Below are 13,790 nucleotides of genomic sequence, written 5' to 3'. Positions count from 1 at the left end.
AAACATTACTGAGGTGATCTGATTTTTCTACTTACTTTGCCCTTAATTAAAAACCATTTCTGGCACAACTGCCCTCAAATGTCTACCGAATAGCAATACCCAGCCACCGTACATTTGAGAAATTAGCTAAAACACCCTAGCTACAAAAAAGTTTAAAAGTTAACAAAATACCCCCAACCACCCAAGATCACTGTCGACCGTGACTCACCACTGCCGGTCGCGACTATAATGATGCACGACCGGGGGGATTTGGTTGGTCGTGCGCTGGTAAGGCCTTTTCCAGCCATGGATCTCCTTTTCTCGACCATGGATTTGTAATCCATGGCCATTTCCGGCTTTGCCGGCGTTAGGTCGCTCATATACGACTAGTCGTACATCATTCCATTGACTGCTAGCGGTGGTGCCTGGCTGCGGGCAGTGGCTTGGAGTGGGTACGGGCGATTTTGCTCCAAATTAAAGTTTTATATGGCTGTGATGTTTTAGCAAAATTTCAAATGTAGGGAGTTAAAAAAAAGATTCAAAAAAATAATAAAAAAATATTATTTTATTAATATTTAAAAAGGAAGGCAATTTAGTAATCTATATAACATACTCACACATTTATCCTCCCAACCAAACATATTATTCATCAATTTATTCGAACCAACCAAACAAAATTCCTAAATATTCTCTGTAATATTTAAGATGGTCTTTCTTTCTGTTAATATAATATATCCCTATAATAAAACATTATATGATCCAAACGCCTCCTAAAAGTTAAAATTATAAGTGAACCAGTGAAGTACTAACATGCTAAGGATGGGCATGAGAGAGTTCTAGCAAACAGAATACAAATAAGTGTGACAGTAAAATATAATTCTCTAAACCCCAAGCTGTCGGGTTGGCAAAAAGCAATTACTCAACAAGCCCAGCAAAATCTCCAGAGTCAGAAGTGAGTGCAGGAATGGTATGCTAAGAGACCACTTTTCATCAAAATTAACAATCCACTTGAGGCCTTGCATACCAACACAAGTCAAAAGCAGGCACTCCGATGTTACCACCATGTTTCACGATATATGTACTCTCCGTAGTTAACTGTGCCAACTTTTCCTTTGTTAAGTACAAACTAATACAAATGGCTATTACGAACCGGAAAGCTTCTCTTTGAATACGTTGGAAGCACTTCTGGGCACTGATGTCCAAAACCTCCGGGTCCCTGAAAAAGGATCGCCAATTTAGGTTTCATTAATTTCAATTGAAATAATTTACACAAAAAAGAGGTATAATCTATGATGAGACCACTATTCTAATAACACGGTTTTGTTTGATATAATATTCAATACTAAGAAGGTGAATGAACGAAGCAATGACTGAATATAGGATTTTTAACATATATATACAAGGAGCCAATCTCCAACACTACTAAATTGAAATCTAATCGTAGTAGGATTTATTTAGGTTTTATTCAGTGAAAATAATTGCCACAAAAAAGGAGCTATAATTGTTATCATAAGAAACCATCAAATAACAAGGTTTGTTGGTTTATCTATTTAAGTACTATAAAGGTGAATGGAACAGCAGAAGTTGACATACTAGGATTTTTTAACATATATACATAAGGAGTCAATCTCTCACTACTGAAAATGAAATCTAATGTAGCTTTCTACCACTATAATGTAATTTTCCCTTATACATGAGCAAAGGGGTATCACTTAGTTTGGGACCAACAGGAAAAAGGAACCTTCACAAGATGGGTCAAACTTTAAAATTTCAAGAATATAATAAAAGCAATAAAACATCAAAAGGCCAGCCAATCATCCAGTCAATCCAATCACGTGGAAATTACAGGAGTGAAAGAAGTTTTCAATTGTCTCCGTAATAAAATATTATCAATGTAAGCAAAGTCATAATATATGATTGCATAAGGCAGGTTGGCAGGTAATGTTACTTTTGATATTCACCTTCAGATTAACTGCAGCTAGCCAGAAACTTGAATTTAAAGTTAAATTTATTTAAAAAAAAAAAAAAAACTCATAGCGAAAGGATTATGTGCATATGAAGGAGCAAGAAAGCACTGCACAATACTTGCTTTTCATTGGAACTAGGTATAAACCATAGTTTTCGCACGAGGGGTGACTCAAATTGAACAAGAAACCATCATGTTGCCCATGTTTCCACTTCTTGATCCTTGACCTTTCCAAACCTGCAAAGAAATTACATCAATGACGATACCTTGTCCTAGAATGACTTCTATTTCTCAACTGGAAAGTGTATATAATCACATATTAAAAAATACAAGGTGTTTTGGAGAATTCGAACACCAGCTAGAACAATCAAAGTTGAAGTATCCAACCAGCAGACGTGTTCCATTTAAAATTAACCAACTAATTAGATATTACATACCTGCGGTCATCTAGATATAATTCTTTACAAAGTTTATATAACAAATTTAAGTTTTTCCTATGCTTTAGAAAATTTCGAGTATTTAACAAATTGGTAGTGATTGCACCACACAATTTAAGGCTGCATTCAACCCTGATTATAAACGGATTAGTTCAAGCAAAATTAACAGACTGTTGGGCATGAGTGAGGATGGTAATCAGGGTAGTAGCTCCCACATTAATTGGCCGGAACTATAACAAACACGCAATAAAAACTGAAATCAACACTTTGGCACAATAAGGAAGCATTTATATGCCTACAAAATAAAGCTCCTGTTTCCTGAGACACATTACATTGACAAGTATCACATCTTGATTATCAATAGGTTGCATTGTCAGTGTGATGTATAAAGAATGTAAATCCTCTTTGGTCAAGAAGACCTTAGCACACAAAAACTAATAAGATAAGATATGCACCTGAGGGTAAGATATATTTTTTCCTTTTCAATAAGCAATTCTGAAATGTTTTTATTTTTTTTTTCAATCATGCTATTACCTAAATGATATGTCGTTCGGTATTGAGAACATCTTATATATCATAGCATGGCAACTAACGTGAATATGCAACATAAAGGAACTAACAAGCTGATTAATCACAATTCCATAATAAAGCAAAATAAATTCTAACCGTATGAATGCTAAACTTTCAAAATAGAAATATAAAATAAATCCCTTCTGGTCAAGAAGACTTTAGCAATCAAAAACTAATAAGAAGATAAGATATGTAACTGAGGGTAAGATATATGCTTTTTGGTGCCACAGGCCAGCTGCGCTAGAGAAAAATCCTCAGCATACTGCCTTAGAAATGAAAAACAACTGCGTGTGTATGGGTGACTCAAACGCCTGGACAGCAGAAAAGGAATCGAATCAATATATATATATATATATATATATTTGTTTCAATCAATATTTCAAAAGAAAATACTAAATTGTACAAACTGAAATTGATGGACCAAAGAGTGCCATGTATATGTTTTAATTATATGCTCAAACAAGCTAATAGTTCAGAAAAATTAATTAATGCATTTAAACACAACAACAATCAGAAAGAGCAGAGAGAGGTTATGAAGCCACTAAAGTAATAAGGTCATATAAAAAATCAGAAAGGAGGCTATCAGAGAGAAACAAACGCACGCAGATAAGTTGGTACTTATCAATATTGACACTGGAGCATACTTCTCAGTGTCTGTCTTTTCTTTATCAAGAAGGAAATAGAACTCTAGCATCACTTTAGAGTTTCATGCCAAGACTTCACAGCTGTCTCCATTGTCTCAACAAGAAAAGAAAAGGCTCCTTCCAACATTCTTCAGATCCATACTTCTCAGACTGCAAAGAGGAAGAACATTAAACCTCCTACTGGGAAATGCTCAAAACAATTCTCTGAGGGTAAACTGCATTATACAGTTCAGAGAATCAGCAGACTTTCGCTTGTGAGAAGGAAATATGGCAAAATAGACGTCCAGAAATTAGTCTGATGAAACTCTCAGGAAATATGTCTTACACAGACAGAGGAGGCTATATATATATATATGATATGTGCATGAATGTGTGTGTGCAGACTAAAGATGGATGTAAATAAATATATCACAACTATGACTCTTGGCTGTAGAAGCAACACCCACCATTTCTGATTCAAGGCATCCAAATGCTTCGCCATATCAACATTTGATTCATATTCTCAACTTTTGGGCGTTGTTTGTCTTTTGCCAACTGGGAAATCCTCTTGATCTTTCTTAATACTTTGCACTCTGTGGATTGTATTGCAAAGCTGTCTGGAAGGCACTTAAAGCCTAAAACATGTGAAAAGAAAAGAATTAGCAACAGAAACAAAAACTAGTGTCTTGAGCAGAAGGCTGTCAAATAAATCAAAGGAGGCAGGAGCAAATTTTAAAACATACATCATCGATCGTTCCATGGCCTCCAATATGCATCCTTTTCTGAAATAACCCTGAAGGTGCATCAAAATAATACTTGTTATGAAGAGCTTAGAAGAACCAAGTACAATGAATACAAATCAAGAAACAAACACCTTTTCCCACTGGGGGTACAATTGATCAAGTCTCTCATTGATGGTCATACCCTGGCCATCTTGAATCTCACCCAGCATCTCCTCTAACCGCGTCAATCGTTCCCTCACAGCATCCATGTCAACCTTTTTTGGCATGAAACAACAGTAAGTAAATACAAGAACGAACCTGGTTAAAACCGAGCTCTGATACCACTGTCACAGGGCCTATTTTTGCCTCTAGGCACTGCGCGGCACAAGCACACCGAGCACTTGTAAGCCTACCTCAAGTTGTGTGTTTCCCCTGTTACAAATCACAAACACAAGACAACAGAGGCTAAAGAGAGTCAATGCACAATATATATGGGAAATTCCCAACCTTATATTATATTTCCGAATACAAGGACAACTCAAGCACACACACAACATTTCCCACTGTTTACAATCTGATCCTCACTCACAGATTCGCACTCAAGTTACAACAAGGCTTACAAACACATATAACCCTTGCCCTTTCACTCTCTATCACGAATGTGCAATCTGCCAGCCTTATATACAAATGGCACAGCAGTTACATAACAGTTTTACAATCTTATCAGCAGTTACATGACAGTTGGTTTACATACAAATGAACCTGGACACATATAACTGCCCCACAGCCTTGGTCCAGCAACCATGCAGCCTTGTCTGATTGTTTCCATCATCTAATGCACACTCCCATGCACCTCACGCACGTAACTTTCTGTCTCATGCATGAACTCAGCCACTCGTTGGTTGTCTTACATGCTTGCACACGTCCCAGCTCGTGTGCCACTGTCTAGCCTGCCCATGAGCACACACGCCCATGTTAAAACATGCCCACACGCCTATGTTACAACTTGCAAGTGCCCACACTCGCAAGCCATCTCATTAGTAAAGTGTTTGGCGTCCCAACACTCAAACACCCTACGCCTGATCTCAGCCATCCTTGTTCAGCACACACCCGTGTGTTGTCTTGGCAAGGCTGTGGCTAAGGATGAAAGCCACACGCCTGTCTTTGCCCTTTGTAAGGGTCTTACAGCTTGGCTCATCCCCACATCGTCCCTAGAGCCCATCAATTTGAATCAGTTTGCCACTCGTTTCATATTACAAGTTTTATGACTTATCTACTAATGACAAAAACCCATAAGTTTGATTCCCAAGATCAGAGCAATAATACAATACTCATACAAGAATGGAAATCATGGAATCCGGTCATCGATCATATATTGCCAAAAACAGATAACACAAATGGACGTCCAAAACAAACTGCCCAATCTTGAGCATTCTCTGCATAAAATTTCAAAACAGTATTGTCAAGTATTAATTTATATGCCAACAAGTAACCAAGCACTGCACACAAATATGAGCAATACAGACCAAGAGTTACAAACACTTTCATCAATTTAAAAAGGGGCCAACCTCCCTTGCTACAAAAATAAAAATACAGGAATCAACTTTACAGTAAAGTATGTTGCAAAAAGCAATTACTCAACAAGCCCAGCAAAATCTCCAGAGTTCAGAAGTGAGTGCAGGAATGGTATGCTAAGAGACCACTTTTCATCAAAATTAACACATCCACTTGAGGCCTTGCATACCAACACAAGTCAAAAGCAGGCACTCCGATGTTTACCACCATGTTTCACGATATATGCTACTCTCCTAGTTAAGTCTGTGCCAACCTTTTTCCTGTTAAGTACCAAACTAATACAAATGGCTATTACGAACCGGAAAGCTTCTCTTTGAATATACGTGGAAGCACTTCATGGGCACTGATGTCCAAACCTCCGGGTCCCTGAAAAAGGATCCGCCAATTAGGTTTCATTAATTTCAATTGAAAATAATTTACCACAAAAAAGAGCTATAATTGCTATGATGAGACCACTATTCTAATAACACGGTTTTGTTTGATATAATATTCAATTCTAAAGGTAATGGAACAAGCAGAAGCTGAAATACTAGGATTTTAACATATATACAAGGAGCCAATCTCCACACTACTGAAATTGAAATCTAATCGTAGTAGGATTTTATTTAGGTTTCATTCAGTAGAAAATAATTGCCACAAAAAGGAGCTATATGTTATCATAAGACAACTATTCAAATACACGTTTTTGTTTGGTATACTATTTAAGTACTATAAGGTGAATGGAATCAGCAGAAGTTGACATACTAGATTTTTTAACATATATACATAAGGAGTCAATCTCTCACTACTGAAATGAAATCTAATTGTAGCTTTCTACCACTATAATGTAAATTTTCCCTTCTATCAATGAGCCAAAGGGGTCATCCTTAGTTTGGGACCAACAGGAAAAAGGAACCTTCACAAGATGGGTCAAACTTTAAAATTTCAAGAAGATATAATAAAGCAATAAACACTCAACAGGCCAGCCAATCCATCCAGTCCAATCCAATCACGTGGAAATTACAGAAGTGAAAGAAGTTTCTCAATTGTCTCCCGTACTAAAATATCATCAATGTAAGCAAAGTCATAATATATTGCATAAGGCAGGTTGGCAGGTAATGTACTACTTTGAGATATTCACCTTCAGATTAACTGCAGCTAGCCAGAAAACTTAATTTAAAGTTAAATTTATTTAAAAAAAAAAAAAAAACTCATAGCGAAAGGATTATGTGCATATGAAGGAGCAAGAGACAGACCTGCCATACTTGCCCCTTTCATTGGAACTAGGTATATAACCATAGTTTTCGCACGAGGGGTGACTCAAATTGAACAAAGAAACCATCATGTTGCCCATGTTTCCACTTTCTTGATCCTTGACCTTTCCAAACCTGCAAAGAAATTCTCAATGACGATACCTTGTCCTAGAATGACCTTCTATTTCTCAACTGGAAAGTGTATATAATCACATATTAAAAAATACAAGTTGGTTTTGGAGAATTCGAACACCAGCTAGAACAATTCAAAGTTGAAGTATCCAACCAGCAACTTGGGTCCATTTAATTAACCACTAATTAGATATATACATACCTGCGGTCATCTAGATATAATTCTTTAACAAAGTTTATAAGCAATTTAAGTTTTTCCTATGCTTAGAAAATATTCGAGTATTTACACAATGGTAGTGGATTGCACCAACAATTTAAGGCTTGCATTCCAACCCTGATTATAAACGGATTAGTTCAAGCAAATTAACAGACTGTTGGCACATGATGAGGATGGTAATCAGGGTAGTAGCTCCCACATTAATGGGCAGGAACTATAACAAACACTGCATATAAACAACTGAAATCAACACTTTGGCACACTAGGAAGCATTTATATGCCTACAAATTAAAGCTCATGTTTCCTGAGACACATCCACATTGACAAGTATTCACATCTTGATTATCAATAGGTTGCATTGTCAGTGTGATGTATAAAGAATGTAAATCCTCTTCTGGTCAAGAAGACTCTAGCACATCAAAAACTAATAAGATAAGATATGTCACCTGAGGGTAAGATATATTTTTTCCTTTTCAATAAGCAATCTGAAATGTTTTTATTTTTTTTTCAATCATGCTATTACCTAAATGATATGTCGTTCGGTATTTGAGAACATCTATAATATCATTTAGCATGGCAACTAACGTGAATATGCAACATAAAGAACTAACGAAGCTGATTAATCACAATTCCATATAAAGCAAAATAAATTCTAACCGTAGAATGCTCAAGCTTTCAAATAAGTAAATATAAAATAAATCCTCTTCTGGTCAAGAAGACTCTTAGCACATCAAAAACTAATAAGAATAAGATATGTCACCTGAGGGTAAGATATATGCTTTTTGGTGCCACTAGGCAAGCTGCGCTAGAGAAAGAATCCTCAGCATACTGCCTTAGAAATGAAAAACAACTGCTGTTGTATGGGTGACCAAACGCCTGGAACAGCAGAAAAGGAATCATCAATTATATATATATATTATATTTGTTTCCAATCAATATTTCAAAAGAAAATACTAAATTGTACAAACTGAAATTATGGACCAAAGAGTGGCCATGTATACGTTAAATTATATGCTCAATAACAAGCTAATAGTTCAGAAAAATAATTAATGCATTTAAACACAACTACAATCAGAAAGAGCGAGAGAGGTTATGAAGCCACATAAAGTATAAGGTCATAAAAAATCAGAAAGGAGAAAGCTATCAGGAGAAACAAACGCACGCAGATAAGTGGTACCTTATCAATATTGACAGCTGGAGCATACTTCTCAGTGTCGCTTTTCTTTATCAAGAGGAAATAGACTCTAGCATCCACTTTAGACGTTTCATGCCAAGACTTCACAGCTTCTCCATTGTCTCAACAAGAAAAGAAAAGGCGTCCTTCAACATTCTCAGATCCATACTTCTCAGACTGCAAAGAGGAAGACCAACTTAATCCTCCTACTGGGAATGCTCAAAACACATTCTCTGAGGTAAACTGCATTATACAGTTCAGAGAATCAGCAGACTTTCTGCTTGTGAGAAGGAAATATGGCAAAATAGACGTCCAGAAATTAGTCTGATGATTACTCTCAGGAAATATGTCTTACACAGACAGAGGAGGCTATATATATATAGATATGTGCATGAATGTGTGTGTGCAGACTAAGATGGGATGTAAATAAAATATATCACAACTATGACTCTTGCTGTAGACCAACACCCACCATTTCTGACTTCAAGGCATCCAAATGCTTCGCCATATCAACATTTATCTCATATTCTCAACTTCTTGGGCTCGTTGTTTGTCTTTTGCCAACTGGGAAATCCTCTGATCTTTCTTAATACTTCTGCACTCTGTCGATTGTATTGCAAAGCTGTCTGGAAGGCACTTAGGCCTACAACATGTGAAAAGAAAAGACATTAGCAACAGTAAACAAAAACTAGTGTCTTGAGCAAGGCTGTCAAATAAATCAAAGGAGGAAGGAGCAAATTTTAAAACATACATCATCGTATCGTTCCATGGCCTCCAATATGCATCCTTTTCTGAAATAACCCTGAAGGTGCATCAAAATAATACTTGTTATGAAAGAGCTTAGAAGAACCAAGTACAATGAATACAAATCAAGAAACAAACACCTTTTCCCACTGGGGTTCAATGTGATAGTCACTCTGCATCAGCAAGTGCTTTGCTAAGCTTACCAGTTGTAGAAATGCTGCAGCACGGTTGCTGACCAACCTAACATCATAATGGAGGAGATGCATTAATTCAACAATAAGACATCCTGCACTATGTGGCTGAAGTGAAACTAATGAAGAACTTAATAAATGAAAAGCATAAACAGTTGATTCTAATTGACAAACCAAAGCAGTGCAAGCATCAAGTATAAATTTAAATAACACATGTAACAACCCATGAAGGGGGAATTGCTCAAATTAACATTGTACTAAGATATTTAGATATAATTGTTAACTCAAACTCAACCATATATTGATGAATCATGCCAAAAATCTAGATATGAACATATCTATTAAACAATTAAAAAATGAAGACTGAATAGTTTGTTAAACAATTAAGTCTTTTTAGTCAAAACATAATTGATCCATTTTACCCACACAAACAGTTAAGTCATTCCACCACTAATTTTCTGGCAGATTTGATTCATTTCTCAATTTATAAAAAAATTCTCTAAACAAAAAAGTGCACTTCGTATATAAAATATATGTATTTTTTCCTTTTCAATAAGCAATTCTGAAATTATAATTTTTTCATCATGCTATTACCTAAATGTTATGTCGTTCGGTATTTGAGAACATCTATAATATCATTTAGCATGGCAACTAAGGTCAATATGCAACATGAAGAAACTAACGAAGCTGATTAATCACAATTCCATAATAAAGCAAAATAAATTCTAACCTTAGAACGCTCAAACTTTCAAATAAGTAAATATAGGCAGCTCATATTCGCATCGATGCTGCCAGGAAAAATCATGTTGCAGTGTTTGATTCAATTATTACAAGGCAAAGCCACACACACTGTGGTACTCATAAATAAGGATTATTTTGTCCTTGAAGACAGTTTAATTTTGCGTGTTTTAATGAAATGTCAAATTCTATTAGGGTTTAGGAATAAAATGTTGGCCTTACATACATATTTTATACAGTCTATTTCACATTCATTTCTGAAAAACCATAGAAAAGAGCTTGAAGGAGAAATGCAAGAGGGAACTGCAAAAAACGAAAAAAAAAAAAAAAAACCTGTAAAGAGTGGGATTAGAAGGGTCTTGTTTGATGGCCTGAGTGTAAAGAGCAGCTGCTTTGAGGTAGTTGCCTGCTTTGAAGAACTCGTTACCTTTATCTTTCAATGACATCTCCTCTGCTTCAGCCATAGTGTACCTGTTTCGTTGCTAGGGTTTATGGGAGATCTTTGAACTTTGGACCATTCACAGGGACGGAGGCTGCCTTTGATCTACTTCCAAGTTTTGAGAGTGATATAGTGATGAATTTTTTTTAAATAATTTCCAAACTTTATTTAAATATTTAATTAGTTTAATTAATATTAAAGTAAAATAATAATCAACGAGGGGCTGTTTGTATCGCGGTATATAAGATAGAAAAATGTTATCCTAACAAAGATAATACAAGGAGGGTTACAAAGTGACATTAATAAGAAGGAAAAAACGAAAAAAGAGAAAAAGAGAAAGAGAGAGAAATCATAAAAATGAAGGGTGATAATTGTCTTTGTATGCCCTCTTTGTTTTTGTCTTTGTAAGACTAGTATTGCTCTACAAGATAATAGGGTAATCTTCATTTATTTTGCAAGATTTCGGTGTTTGATTTGTAGTTAATAAAATATTATGGTAATCTTTTAGTGCAAATAGTGTTTGTTATTGGTAATATAGGGAGTAATCTTATTACCTTATTAAGGGGTGTTATTAAAACATTACTGAGGTAATCTGATTTTTCCACCTATTTTGCCCTTAATTAAAAATCATTTCTGGCACAACTGTCCTCAAATGTCTACCGAATAGCAATACTCAGCCACCGTACATTTGAGAAATTAGCTAAAACACCCTAGCTATAAAAAAGTTTAAAAGTTAACAAAATACCCCCAGCCACCGAAGATCACTGCCAGCCGTGACTCACCACTGCCAGTCGCGGCTATAATGATGCACGATCTGGGGGATTTGGTTGGTCGTGCATCGGTAAGGCCTTTTCCAGCCATGGATCTCCTTTTTTCGACCATGGATTTGTGATCCATGGCCATTTCCGGCTTTGTCGGCGCAAGGTCGCTCATATACGACTAGTCGTACGTCATTCCATTGACTGCTGGCGATGGTGCCTGGCTATGGGGAGTGGGTTGGAGTGGGTAGAGGCGATTTTGCTCCAAATTAAAGTTTTATATGACTGAGATGTTTTAGCAAAATTTCAAATGTAGGGGGTTAAAAAAAATGATTCAAAAAATAATAATAATAAATACTATTATATTAATATTTAAAAAGGAGGGCAATTTAGTAATCTATATAACATACTCACCCATTTATCCTCCTAACCAAACATATTATTCATCAATTTATTCGAACCAACCAAACAAAATTCCTAAATATTCCCTGTAATATTTAAGGTGGTCTTTCTTTCTGTTAAAATATAATATACCTCTATAATAAAACATTATATGAACCAAACGCCTCCTAAAAGTTAAAATTATAAGTGAACCAGTGAAGTACTAACATGGTAAGGATGGGCATGAGAGAGTTCTAGCAAACAGAATACAAATAAGTGTGACAGTAAAATATAATTCTCTAAACCCCAAGCTGTCGGCCTAACAGTTAAGGAGGTTTGCTTCATTTCTTGAGTTCAAACATTGTGGTCATCTACCACAATAACATTGTTATTTGGTCATTTAGGCTTGCAGGGTGTTCAGTAGACCCCCAAGATTAGTTGAAGTACGCACAAGCTAGTCCAACCATCCTAGTTACCAAAAAAATATATATATATAATTCTCTATTTTTCTAAAACTCTTTTAATATGTTGACAACGTCAAATATACAGGTAAAACCTCTATACAGTCATACTGTTGGGATTAAATAAATTTATTATTGTGGAGAGATTATAACTTAATAGATATGTAGTTATAATAATTATTGTTTTGATTTCTTATTTTATAATTTATGTTTTAGTAGTATTATGATTTCTTATTTATTTTTTCATGATGTAGGAATATTACTTGATTTCTTATTGATTTCTTATTTTATAATTCATGTTTTAATAGTATTAGGATTTCAATCAATTGTTTTAGTAGCATTAGGATTTTATTTTTTATTTTTTTGTTCCTACCACGAGCTAGCACTTCAAAAATCCAACCATGTGATGTAGGCATCATTAGAAATTTCAAAGGTAATTATTGTCAGCACTTTAATTGCCTATTCTTGAAACGGATAGAAGATCGTGTTTTGGAACCATAAAAGATAAATGGCCTTGATAAAATTGTAAATACAGTTGTTGCATGGTCAATTGATGCATAGCCAATGACAATTGCCAATTGTTTTAAGCACTGCAAAATTAGGACTCCTGATGTTGATGAATTGCAAGTTACAAATGAAGTGGATTATGAGAATCAATGAGTCATTGCAGATTTGAGTGATAAAATTCGACAACTTCATTACACTAATCAAATGGATATTAATGTCTTCCTCAGTTATCCAAAATGAGCAACAAGTTGTGTATACTTTAACTGAAGAATAAATTATTACTGAAATTTTATAAGAAGAGGGAGGAGATAATCCGAAGGATGATAGTACGAAAATACTAAAAGTTGCATGCCAAGAAGCTCTAGACATGCTTGAGAAGCTATAAATATTTTGGCTTCAACAAAAAGGTGTCCATGTTGGCGACGTATTACTTATTCGCAAGATAAAAGATATAATAACAATTCTGAAGCATAAATAATTGTCTTAAACAACTTTAGATAAATATTTTATTTTATCTTAAATCTTTAATGTAAAATAACATATATTTTTTGCTATAAACATATAATTATTACTATGTAGAGGCAAGAACCTTAAGACGGGACCTAGAGAAATTATAACTTATTAAAATGTGAAATTATTCTTATTTATAATTGGCCCAAGTTGGGATCGGAATTTTTTATGACTATATGGGGATTATTCCTATATAGAGTATCATTATAGGAAAGTTTACTCTCTCTCTCTCTCTCTCTCTCTCTCTCAGACACCATCCTCCAAGACGTAGAAACAACACAAACGCAGCGCTTCATCGTTCTCTCCTCTCACCCTCCGTCATTCTCCCCCGTCTCTCCGCCCACCCACTCCCCCTCACCACCACACGACTCCTCCTCTCTCTTCTATCTATATTATATAATATATATATAATATATATTATATATATATATATA

The 13,790-nt window shown here is 35.2% G+C and overlaps 1 pseudogene; it reads right to left on the bottom strand.

Annotated features, from left to right (window-relative positions):
- Positions 1-6,163: 6,163 nt before the first annotated feature.
- LOC116109856 lies at positions 6,164-10,817 on the bottom strand (annotated as a pseudogene).
- Between the last annotated feature and the right edge of the window lie 2,973 nt (positions 10,818-13,790).

This window comes from Pistacia vera, unplaced genomic scaffold, assembly GCF_008641045.1.
Source record: "Pistacia vera cultivar Batoury unplaced genomic scaffold, PisVer_v2 Contig59, whole genome shotgun sequence".
Taxonomy (NCBI): domain Eukaryota; kingdom Viridiplantae; phylum Streptophyta; class Magnoliopsida; order Sapindales; family Anacardiaceae; genus Pistacia; species Pistacia vera.
The sequence above is the reverse complement of the archived record's forward strand: the minus strand, read 5'-3'. Positions and strand labels throughout refer to the sequence as shown.